The sequence below is a fragment of the Phytophthora ramorum genome (genome assembly GCF_020800215.1).
Source record: "Phytophthora ramorum isolate Pr-102 chromosome Unknown Phyram_PR-102_s0004, whole genome shotgun sequence".
Classification (NCBI taxonomy): Eukaryota; Oomycota; class Peronosporomycetes; order Peronosporales; family Peronosporaceae; genus Phytophthora; species Phytophthora ramorum.
The window spans coordinates 1,985,722-1,999,313 of record NW_027150650.1 but is presented as its reverse complement, the minus strand read 5'-3'; positions in this window follow the sequence as shown (position 1 = coordinate 1,999,313).

Sequence of the window (13,592 nt, the reverse complement as noted above, 5' to 3'; positions counted from 1 at the left end):
AACGCAAACTATACGAACGATGGTTGGCAGATCAGCCACCCGCGGTAGAACGACGAGACTATCCTACATCTCGCGGCATCCTACCTCGACCATCCGACGACTTGGGAGGCCGAGACGAGGGCCATATAACGTTCGCGGATAGGAGTACTGAGGAACCGACAGAACGAGACCGATTGCCGTTGACGACTACGATGCGATCCTCTGACGAACCCGTTGGAGGTAGCTGGGTCGGCGAAGATGACGACTCAGTGGCGACCGACACCTCTGATGGTGCGGATACCACGTATACGAGTGAAGAGGACTCCACACCAGTCCTCGGTGATGACCCGGAGACCCGATTGGATCTGCCTTCGTAGCAATGATGCATGAGATTACCACGGGGGACGGTTCAGGTGATGAGAACACCGATACCGATACGTCCGAACATTTGGCGAATGAGATCGAGTTGACGGACTATGCGCACGAGCTGGCGTTCTTACCGGACCTGACCGAAGCCTCGGAAACGGTACTGGATTATTCAGGACCGAATGTTCTGAACCCGAGCGCGACTGCCCGTCAACAAGAAGGTGCTGAAACGACACGAGAAGATCATGATTGCGAGTGGGAATGCTCTGCCACCACCAGCTTATGGTGTGGTGTGCGATATTGACGTACAGGGGCATCCACCCATTAAACAGAGAGCTTGGAGAACACCGCTCCGACACCTTCGGAAGCTGTACGAGCTTCTGAACGGCTTGCTTAAAGCTCGTCTAGTGGCGTTTTCGGATAGCCCATGGGCGTCGCCCATCGTGATCGTGCTCAAGAAGAATGGAGTTGATATTCGGTTGTGCATCGACTACAAGCTGGTGAATGCAGTGACGGCGATTATGGAGTACGCCATGCCGTTGGTCGACGATTTGTTGACCGACCTGGAAGCCTACTTATGGTTCTGCTCGCTTGATGCAGCCAGTGGCTTCTGGGCCATTATGATGACGATGCGGGCCCGCAAGGTCTCGGCATTCGTCTGTGCGCTCGGACACTTCGAATGGCTTCGTATGCCGTTTGGATTGAAGAACGCACCGATGATTTACCAACGAATGATCAACAATGCTCTGTGGGGTTTCGTCCAACCCAAAGGCGGCTGGCTCCACTTCTCGGAGCTTATGCGAACGGCCGAAGCCCACGCCGAGGGTGCACGGACAGGGGTGACCGACCCTTCACTGCGACAACCCGAGGAGTCAACAACTCGGCCGACCAAATTCGAGGCCGACCGAGAATCCTCGGTCACGCTTGATGCAGTGAATGAGTTAGTGAACAGCCCTGTTGCCGACATGTTCTCCACCGGGGAACCGGATGAATCCTCGTTGGTGCCAGTGTTCGACCGACGGTCGTTTGTCGATGACATCTGTTTTGGGTCCGAGACTTTCGACGCGTGCCTGGAGACGCTAAACCGACTGCTCCAACGGTTCACCGAATGTCGCATTAGTGTGAGCTTTACAAAGAGTATCTTCGTCCAGCCAAAGGTGGATTTCCTGTCACACGAAGTATCTGCAGAAGGTATTCGAGCCGACACCAAGAAGATGAAAGCAGTGACCGAGCTGCCGTTCCCTGCTTCGAAAAAGGGAATGCAGTCCTTCCTCGGTGCGCTGAATTATTACAGTCGATTCATCCAGGACTTCGCAGTGTATGGAGCAGCTCTGTACCAGTTGAAGGACGAAAACTTCACACCTAGTGGCAGCCTCTCGGCGGCCAAGCGAAGCTTCGCGGCGCTCCAACAGAAGGTTGCAGAGGCACCGATCCTCCGGCACTTTGACCGAGACAAGGAGGTGCATGTCACGTTATTCGAGAATGAGTGGGCATTGAGCTCCACTTTGATGCAATACCACGATGACAAGTTGCACCCGGTTCGATTTTGTGGGCGAGTCCTCAAGGACGCCGAGATGAACTATCACCCGGCCGAGAAGGAGGTCTTAGCGCTACTGCTGGTGTTGAAAGTGTGCTACTCTCAGTTGGTGGGTCGGACCATCCACGTCTATACGCGTTTTTCGACGCTCGAATGGGTGCACAAATCTAAGACACTGTTCGGTCGAGCGACCCACTTTGTGGTTATGTTGTCCCCGTGGCACCTGGTGGTCAACCGAGTCAAGGAACGCGATTGCACGTTTGCTCAGCTTCTCCAAGCTGGCCTCACAAGCTTCGTGGAATTAGAAGACTCGTTGGCCCCAGTCACACCGCCGACGAAAGGGTCACCTACTGCTCGTATGGACCCCCACTTGCTTTATGCCTGCCTACCGAGGTCCTATACCGGATTTGTGATGTCGTTCGATGGTTCGGTCACGACCGAAAAGAACGGTGGATATGGCAGTTGCTCGTGGATTTTGTGGAAATTACCAGAATGGACTGTAGTGACGGCTGCGAGTCCTTATCTCGAGACCACCACGGTAAACCTCGCTGAGTATGCTGGAATGAACAACGGCGTCTCAGCTGCGCTCGAACATGGAGCCGAGGATTTAGTCATCGTGGGAGACTCGAGACTCGCAATCCAGCAGTCCCTAGGGGTGATGGCATGTCGAAAGGAATCTCTGATGATACAACTGAATCGTCACCGAGAGCTCACGACCAAGCTGCGGCCAGTGAAGTATTTGCACGTAGTCCGAGAATTCAACGCTGCGGCAGATTCGTTAGCAAGCGAGGCTCTCAGCAGCAAAGAGTCCAGAGTAGCTTCGACCGAGGCTAGGAAATTAGAATTGGTCGAGCTGAACCGGATTGGAGAGGTCATCTATGAGCCCTCAGTACAGACCACGGCCGAAGAGAAACCGACGGTCAGCTTCGCCCGAGCCCAAGTAGTCCTTGGAATCTCCCGCGGCAGATCTTTTTTCGACTTTGTGCGGAACGAACCCGACTACCTAACTGCAACAACCAGACACCAAGCAAAAGCGAGGAAGAAACGAGTCCAGTTTGTGGATGAGACTTCGGTAATAGGTCCGAATGATGCGGCTGAACGAGACGAAGTGAATGGTGTGACCACCGAAGCTCAGAGTGAGCTGAGAGCCGAGCAATCGAGCAACGAGGTAGACCCTGGCGCTCCAAACGCAGAAGACGTTGACCCTGTGGTTATACAGGAAGAGCGCCGGAGACGAATCTCCGCCGCCCAGGATGAAGAGCTGAGATGGTCGAACCTAAAAGCGGTCCTCCGAGGCAAGGAAACAGACCTAAGCTACAGAGCAGCCAGAGACGCTTGGAAGATGGCCGACAAGTTCGTGCTTAGCGAGGATGGTGTACTGTATTTTCTTGGAACGAACCGTCGGTGGGGCAACGAACGCCGAGAGGAGACAACGATGCGTCTAGTGGTACCCACAACGATGATTCAGGAAGTACTACGAAGTTGCCATGACTCGTTGGAAGGTGGCCACCAAGGTATCGGTCGAACTTACCACCGAGTCAAATCGGACTATTTTTGGATTGGACTATATGCAGACGCCTAACGACACGTCATGTCCTGCCCCGACTGTAGTTCGAGCAAAAGTCGACCACAGTTCCGAGGCTATTCGCCAGGAAACGTCTTGGCAGAGCGACCGTTCCAGATGGTGTCGATGGATTTCGTCATACCGTTACCGAAGTCTCGTCGAGGCAATTCAGCCTTATTACTGTTCCAGTGCGCGTTCACAGGATTCGTCATGGGTAAAGCTATGTCAGACACTACCTCGCACAGGCTTTCGAGGAATGCGTGTACCGAAGATTCGGAGCACCAACTCTAATCCGACATGACCGAGACCCTCGCTTCATGAGCGAGGTGTTCCAGGCCTTTGCAGAAATGATGCAGTCTCGGTCAAGAGCGACCCTGAGTTATCGGCCGCAGGCGAACGGACAGCAAAAGAGGTCGGTGAAGACGGTCATGCAGTCGGTGCGGGTGTACGCGGAAGACCCGCTACAGCAAGACTGGGACGAGATCGCGGAGCGATTGATCTTCGCTATCAACAACTCTCAAGATGGCACCCGGAAGGACACTCCGTTTTACCTAGTTCATGGGTGGGACGCACAATCCACGCTGCGAGCGATGTCGTCGTCACTCAAACGAGGATTCGGAGGCCAGACTGACGCATTGGCATGGCGCCGAGAAGTGAACCGACAACAGGAAATCTCGTGGAGAATGGCAATGGAGTACCAAAGTGTCGAGAAAGCTCGGGGGGCGAGAGAGCACAATGAGTCGCTGGAACGGCGCGTGATAGCTGCAGTACCGAATGCTGATGAAAACGAGACTTCTGACGAGTCACAGGTGGAGACGGGGGCAACATCTGACCCCACTGTCGAAGGACCGAGGTCTCTGTTCCAACCCGGAAGCAGAGTTTGGTTGTATATGGAACAAGTCAAGCCAGGGTTGACCAAGAAACTCGCCCACCGATGGCATGGGCCATTCAGGATCAAGAAAAAGATCGAAGAGTTCGCGTACGAGTTGGAATTGCCAGACCGGAGTGGGTATAGATTCTACCCGGTGGTACACGTGTCCCGACTCAAGGCCGTCAACGAGTTCGGACCGACCGAAGAGTCGGTTAGCACCCGAAGTAACCGAGGATACGAGACTGGACTTCGACGAGGAGTTGTTGCCTGAAGATAGCTGGGAGCCAGACCAGCTCGCTGGCGAATATGAGGTAGAAGCCATCCTCGATGACCGATCCCCGCTGTGACATCACACCCACCAACACTCTCCCTTGATGAGAACGCTGCGTGTCAACTTACGCCCTCATGCCCAGGCCCTCGACGAACTGGCGGTGCTTGTCACGTGTCAATGCCTTCGTCATGCCGTCTGCAATCATCTCGTCTGTCGGCTTGTAATCCAGCCGAATGACCGCACGTTCAATCTTCTCACGCAGGAAGTGGAACTTGATGTCGATGTGCTTCGTGCGTGCATGGTACACCGGGTTCTTGGCTAGCGCGATGCACCCTTGGTTGTCTTGGTAAATGAGTGTAGCACCTTGATCTTCATAGCCCATGTCCTTCAATAGCAAGCGCAGCCACACTGCCTCTTGAGTCGCACTGTACAGACTCATGTACTCTGCCTCCGTACTTGACGTCGCCACAGTCGGCTGTCGCTTGGACTTCCACGAGATCGCGCTGCCGTTCAGAAAGAACACGTAGCCTGTCGTTGAGCGACGAGTGTCCAGGTCACCAGTCCAGTTCGCATCCGCGTAGCCGATAGGCTCTCCCTTGATCGCGCCGTTGAACACAATGCCCATGTCCTGAGTAGTCTTGAGGTACTTCAGGATCCGCTTCGCAGCAACCCAGTGACTCTTGTTGTAGCGCTCGCAAAACTTGGCCACCTCTCCCACAGCTTGAGCGATGTCCGGACGAGTGCATGTTGCCAGGTACATGAGAGCTCCCACCAGCTCACGGTACGGGTACTTCGCCACAAACGCTTCCTCTTCGGTCATCTTGACCAGCTTCGAATTGCAGTCTGCTGGTGTGTGTACAGCCTTGCACTTGTCCACGCCGAACTTCTCCAGGAGTCGCTTGATGTAGGCCCGCTGATTCATCAAAATTGTCTTGTCCTCACGGTTGCGGTCAATCTCGATCCCAAGGCAGCATTTCAGCTCTCCCAGCTCCTTGATGCTGAACTCTTTCTTTAGCGCCACCTTAATCGACTCGATGTGTTCCTTCGTCTTGCTGAACAGCATGAGGTCGTCCACATAAATGACAACGATGCTGTACTCGTCAGTTGATCGACGAACGTAAACGCAGGGGTCTGCATCAGAGCGCCTGAATCCTTGGTCTTCGAGATGCTTGTTCAACTTGTTCCACTGGCGCGCCGCTTGCTTCGTACCGTACAGTGCCTGCTTCAGCAAACACTTCATTGCTGGGTTTGATTGGTCTTCAAAACCATCAGGTTGGTCCATGTAGAGCTCTTCTTCCACGTCGCCATAGAGGAACGCAGTGTCCACGTCAACGTTTTCAGCTTCCATGTCTTCCTTAGCCGCTGTCGCCAACGACGCGTTGATCGACTCCTTCCGTGCAACAGGAGTGAAGGTGTCAGTGAAGTCGATGCCGGGTCGCTGAGTATAGCCCTTGGCTACAAGTCGTGCCTTGAACTTCACGACGTTCCCGTTTGGGTCGCGCTTGATGCGGAACACGCACTTGCATCCGATAGCCTTCTTGTCGCGTGGCATCTTCACCAGCTCCCAGGTGTTGTGATCCTTTAGCGACTTCATCTCCCTCTTCATTGCGTCCAGCCACTGGTCCTTGTACTTGCTGCGCATGACCTCTTCGTATGATACGGCATGTTCGCCGTCATCTTCCTCCGCGTGAAGACATCCCACTCTGCCTCAAAGTCGTCCAGGTTGAAATGTCCACGCTGCGCGCCTGTGTACTCATCTTGGTATCTCACCACCCCACGCCTTTTGCGCTCTGGTCGCACCATCCACTCTTCTTGGCCATCTCGCCCTGGTGTGCTTGACCCACGCGTGGGAACAGCGTGCGTTGGTCCTGCATGCTCACTCTGCTGCGGTTCTTGTTGTGGTTCCATCGTTGGAGTACGGAAACCATCATCAACGCCTTGTTCATCTTGCGTGTCCTTGTCATCATCTTCATCAATGATATCAATCACATCACCCTTCTCCGTGACCACCTTGTCCGATGAATGCTCCGCAAATGTGACGCTCCTTGAGACAACAATTGATCCGTCACTAGCATTCAGAAGTCGATACGCCTTGCTCTGCTTCGCATAACCGAGAAAGTAGCACTTCACTCCAGAGTCGTCCAGCTTCTTCCTCTTCTCCTTGGTCATGTATGCATAGCACTCTGATCCGAACACCCGCATGTGGTCCAGTCGAGGCTTCCGCTTGAACACCATCTCGAACGGACTTGCGTGAGGGTTAGACGTATTCGGCAAGACATTTCGAATGTCTGTCGCAGTCATGATTGCCTCACACCAGTAGCTCTTGTCAAGCCCACTCTCCTTGAGCATGCAGCGTGTCATCTCCACCAGCGTCCGGTTCATCCTCTCCGACATGCCATTCTGTTGAGGGTTGTAAGGCACCGTAAACTCTTGCTTGATCATCTTGGCATCGCACAGCGCATCCATTATAGCATTACGATATTCGCCGCCGTTGTCACTTCGCAAAATCTTGACCGTCAGTCCCGCAGTCACCTTGATCTCCTTGAGAAACTTAGCGAATGCGTCGGGAACTTCGCTCTTCATACGCAACGGGTAGATCGTCACGTAGCGACTCTTCATCATGATGAAAGTCACAATGTACTTGTATCCGGACTTGGATGCTGGCGTAATAGGTCCGAGCACACAATGTCGTCAGTGCGCTTGCTCTCCCTGGCTTCAAGCTCTCCCTTGTTCGAATGGAAGGTCTTGCGCACTTGCTTGGCGGTCGCGCAGACGCCACACACGTTGTCTTTTTCAGCCGGTGTACCGCTGATCCGCCTGTCCTTGATCATGTCGTTCAATGTCTGGAACGACGCGTGCCCGAGATGCCGATGCCACAGTCCAACGTCTTCCTCTACAATGTGGCATTCTTCGCCGGCGTCTGTGTTGAGATACATCAACTTGCCAATCTTTCGTCCAGTTGCAACTGAGACGTCACCGCGCTTGATCACACACTTGTCTTGAGTCATAATGACTGTCACGCCATGAGCCGTCGCCGCTGTGAGTGAGAACAAGTTCTTGCTCAAATCTTGAACGTGAAGTGCATTCTCTAGCCACGCATTGATCCATGACCTCCCGCTCCAGACACGCAACTGCACCGTTCCGTGCCCAAGCACTTTCAACTTGGCACTGCTCTTTGCGCTCGCCACACTGTATGACTTCGTCATCGGAGTGTAATTCTTGAACGCTTCTCGCGTCTTGCACATGTGCGTCGACGCCCCACTGTCCATGACCCAGCTCTCGCTTGCAAACATCTCGGTTACATTGAATGCAACGTTCGACTCGTCCAGGACTTCATTTTCTGGACTCGCCTTGGAACGGCAGTCCCTCGCGTAGTGGCCAATTTTGCCACAGTTGAAGCACGCCCCGGATGGCTTCCTGCGCCCACCCTGCTGCTTCTTCTTCGTGTCTTTCGCGTAACCCTTGTTCGCGAGTAGTGCCGTCGCTTCCTCGATCCGTGTTGAATCCTTCTGACGCACTTCTTCGGCAATTGACTTGCCCACCAAATCAGTCAGCTTCAGTTCCGTCATCGACATCCGGAACGCTTGCACCAGGCTCTCGTAGCTCGCTGGCAGACTCCGCAGCAACGTTGCGCAGACGTCTTCATCACTTGGCTCACAGCCCGCGCTCTTCATCTCCAGCACGAGCTGCTCCAACTCTGTCACGTGCTTGCTGACAGAGGACGTCGTGTACTTGAACGATGAGAACTTCTCCTTGAGCCACAGTCGATTTGCCACATCCTGAGCTCTGTGGAACTTCTCTAGCTTGTCCCAAGCTTCCTTGGCACTCTTCGCAGTCACCACATGCATGAGCTGCGAGTCGTTGAGGCTCAGCACAATCGCCGCATGTGCTTGTTGCTCCTTCGACGAAGTGGCTTCAGCCTTGCCCTCAACGGCCTCCCACAATCCCTTGGACATCAGGTACATCTTCATCTTGTAACTCCACAGCGTGTAGTTGGACCCATCGAAGGGCTCCATCTTGAACTTGGTGTCGTTGCTTGGGCTCATAACCAAAAGGAAGTTGGCTATCTACGCGTGCGGAGGTTGGTAGGAAGAAGACGGCTTCGGGCCGAGATTGAAAAACCAAAAGTGTGTGAGATTGATTGAGTTAACTTGGTTTGCTCTACTTTCTACCTGTCTGTCCTGCGAGCCCTATGGCACCATAATAATGCCCATCCCAATGCGCAACCCACATGCTACAAAAAGCATGCCATGCGATCCTTGATATGGTGGGATTTGAACCCGCGCCAGTTGGCTTACACACAACCCCGTTAACCACTTGGGCTACGGAACGCCAGCCACACGTCCAACAACACACTCTATTTGTGCGTGTCTCACACGCACCCAAATGCACCGCATGGGATCCTAAAGGTACCCCACACGCAACTTGACATGCAACATATGCAATATTGGAGCGCACCATCCGGGATCTGCAGGTGTGCAACCCACACGCAAGCGTGTGACATCACACCCACCAACAGCAATCACAAACAAACCAAACCAAACAAACCAAACAATCCAAACAAACCAACTCACCGCACGGCCAACCAACCAACCAAACGCCTACACCACACCAACTTTCATGCACGTAAAACGAAACCACAACGTGCAATACAACTACCCACACCTGAGTACCACCACACCTGAGTATGAGTACCACCACACCTGAGTATGAGTACCACCCCACGCCACACCCACTGGCCCTTGTCTACCTGTCTGCCTACGTGTCTGTCCACCCGCCTGCCTGCCAACCTACATACCTCACTGTTCTCACCGCTCCAATCGCTCCGACGCTTGCCTTGCCTCGCCCTGTCCCGTCCAACCCTGCTATACCGAGCACCACGGTGCGCCAGTGTACTATCGTCCGATGTCCATTTTGAAAGAAACATATATTGATCGACGAGCGGACAGGTTGTCACCGATTCAAGGCCTCCTCCCTTCTTTCCTTCCTTCCTTCCTTCCTCCCTTCCTCCCTCCCTCCCTCCCTCCCTCCCTCCCTCCCTCTCTTCCCCTCTTCCTTCATTATGGAAGCTCTGTCGACTCTACTCACTCCGTAGTGGTGATATTACTGCCCTTGCGGGTATGTGGGCGTAGATGAATAGCTGGAGCTACGTTGTGTCGTTGTTGTTGATTTATGCCAGACTGGCCATAAACCGACGTACGTCACTTGCTCCTCACACGAGAGCGGCAGGAAGAGGGGGAGATGCAGTGACTTGCACAACAACCGCCATTTGGTGTATGCATACATGTTCACTTCCATCTATGACGCCATATCGAGACGACAACGCGACATGCAAACAAACAAACAAACAAGCAAGCAAACAAACAAACAAACAAAGAGGCAAGACACTCTTGCTCTTGCTGAACAAGGCTTCGGAGCCAAGTATCCAATGCCGTGGTGGACCGATACCGCATCACTCGCGTTTCGCCTCGACTCGATGTCAGATGCTGCTGTGATTGCGTTTGATGATTGTCCGGGTTATCGGAGCTTGGAGGAGGACAGTAGTAGACCTCCGAGTCTCTTGGAGGCCTGGTAATAAGCCTCAGAAGAAATGACAAAAGGTGCACCAAGCAACAAAACACCCTGAGCTCAGCCAACGACAGAGAGCAGCACACACGCCAGTCGGTTCGTGAGGCGATTAGTACGTGGCTCGCCTGCGGTAGCCATACGCTCACGCAAGACGTAAAACGCAAGACGCAAAACGCAAAACGCGAGGCATAAGGAAGGCGTGCGCCGTCGGGGAATCGAACCCCGACCTCGTCCGTGGGAGGGACGAATCCTAACCATTAGACCAACGGCGCGCCAGAACAACCTCATGCTACCCCAAAACGAACACCCACAGAACCACAACCCTAGACAAATACACAGCAAAAACATACACGCACGACCTCACCGCTACCCAATCCAAAATCATGCCGCATCAAGCGACACCCCCACACTGCCTCCGCCCAGGGCCCAGTGCCCAGTGCCCCGGGCCCAGGGCCCAGGGCCGAGTGCTTTGACGTTGTAAGCCCGTGGAAGCGTGAAACGACGTCTGGTATTCACTTGCTTTTGCACGCATCCACAAAGGAGATATGAGGTGCTGGGATGGCCTGTAGGTTGGACACGCATGTACATATGTAAGGACGCGTAGGTAAGCGCTCCAAACAAGGTACAAGATGGGAAGCGACGCGGCTAAGAGAGGCAAAAGTTGCGCCGTCGGGGAATCGAACCCCGACCTCATCCTTGGAAGGGATGAATCCTAACCATTAGACCAACGGTGCACAGCACACCATATACACATAAACACCACAACATTCACACATACTCAGCGCATGCAATCACAAACAAACCAAACCAAACAAACCAAACAATCCAAACAAACCAACTCACCGCACGGCCAACCAACCAACCAAACGCCTACACCACACCAACTTTCATGCACGTAAAACGAAACCACAACGTGCAATACAACTACCCACACCTGAGTACCACCACACCTGAGTATGAGTACCACCACACCTGAGTATGAGTACCACCCCACGCCACACCCACTGGCCCTTGTCTACCTGTCTGCCTACGTGTCTGTCCACCCGCCTGCCTGCCAACCTACATACCTCACTGTTCTCACCGCTCCAATCGCTCCGACGCTTGCCTTGCCTCGCCCTGTCCCGTCCAACCCTGCTATACCGAGCACCACGGTGCGCCAGTGTACTATCGTCCGATGTCCATTTTGAAAGAAACATATATTGATCGACGAGCGGACAGGTTGTCACCGATTCAAGGCCTCCTCCCTTCTTTCCTTCCTTCCTTCCTTCCTCCCTTCCTCCCTCCCTCCCTCCCTCCCTCCCTCCCTCCCTCTCTTCCCCTCTTCCTTCATTATGGAAGCTCTGTCGACTCTACTCACTCCGTAGTGGTGATATTACTGCCCTTGCGGGTATGTGGGCGTAGATGAATAGCTGGAGCTACGTTGTGTCGTTGTTGTTGATTTATGCCAGACTGGCCATAAACCGACGTACGTCACTTGCTCCTCACACGAGAGCGGCAGGAAGAGGGGGAGATGCAGTGACTTGCACAACAACCGCCATTTGGTGTATGCATACATGTTCACTTCCATCTATGACGCCATATCGAGACGACAACGCGACATGCAAACAAACAAACAAACAAGCAAGCAAACAAACAAACAAACAAAGAGGCAAGACACTCTTGCTCTTGCTGAACAAGGCTTCGGAGCCAAGTATCCAATGCCGTGGTGGACCGATACCGCATCACTCGCGTTTCGCCTCGACTCGATGTCAGATGCTGCTGTGATTGCGTTTGATGATTGTCCGGGTTATCGGAGCTTGGAGGAGGACAGTAGTAGACCTCCGAGTCTCTTGGAGGCCTGGTAATAAGCCTCAGAAGAAATGACAAAAGGTGCACCAAGCAACAAAACACCCTGAGCTCAGCCAACGACAGAGAGCAGCACACACGCCAGTCGGTTCGTGAGGCGATTAGTACGTGGCTCGCCTGCGGTAGCCATACGCTCACGCAAGACGTAAAACGCAAGACGCAAAACGCAAAACGCGAGGCATAAGGAAGGCGTGCGCCGTCGGGGAATCGAACCCCGACCTCGTCCGTGGGAGGGACGAATCCTAACCATTAGACCAACGGCGCGCCAGAACAACCTCATGCTACCCCAAAACGAACACCCACAGAACCACAACCCTAGACAAATACACAGCAAAAACATACACGCACGACCTCACCGCTACCCAATCCAAAATCATGCCGCATCAAGCGACACCCCCACACTGCCTCCGCCCAGGGCCCAGTGCCCAGTGCCCCGGGCCCAGGGCCCAGGGCCGAGTGCTTTGACGTTGTAAGCCCGTGGAAGCGTGAAACGACGTCTGGTATTCACTTGCTTTTGCACGCATCCACAAAGGAGATATGAGGTGCTGGGATGGCCTGTAGGTTGGACACGCATGTACATATGTAAGGACGCGTAGGTAAGCGCTCCAAACAAGGTACAAGATGGGAAGCGACGCGGCTAAGAGAGGCAAAAGTTGCGCCGTCGGGGAATCGAACCCCGACCTCATCCTTGGAAGGGATGAATCCTAACCATTAGACCAACGGTGCACAGCACACCATATACACATAAACACCACAACATTCACACATACTCAGCGCATGCAATCACAAACAAACCAAACCAAACAAACCAAACAATCCAAACAAACCAACTCACCGCACGGCCAACCAACCAACCAAACGCCTACACCACACCAACTTTCATGCACGTAAAACGAAACCACAACGTGCAATACAACTACCCACACCTGAGTACCACCACACCTGAGTATGAGTACCACCACACCTGAGTATGAGTACCACCCCACGCCACACCCACTGGCCCTTGTCTACCTGTCTGCCTACGTGTCTGTCCACCCGCCTGCCTGCCAACCTACATACCTCACTGTTCTCACCGCTCCAATCGCTCCGACGCTTGCCTTGCCTCGCCCTGTCCCGTCCAACCCTGCTATACCGAGCACCACTGTGCGCCAGTGTACTATCGTCCGATGTCCATTTTGAAAGAAACATATATTGATCGACGAGCGGACAGGTTGTCACCGATTCAAGGCCTCCTCCCTTCTTTCCTTCCTTCCTTCCTCCCTCCCTTCCTCCCTCCCTCCCTCCCTCCCTCCCTCCCTCCCTCTCTTCCCCTCTTCCTTCATTATGGAAGCTCTGTCGACTCTACTCACTCCGTAGTGGTGATATTACTGCCCTTGCGGGTATGTGGGCGTAGATGAATAGCTGGAGCTACGTTGTGTCGTTGTTGTTGATTTATGCCAGACTGGCCATAAACCGACGTACGTCACTTGCTCCTCACACGAGAGCGGCAGGAAGAGGGGGAGATGCAGTGACTTGCACAACAACCGCCATTTGGTGTATGCATACATGTTCACTTCCATCTATGACGCCATATCGAGACGACAACGCGACA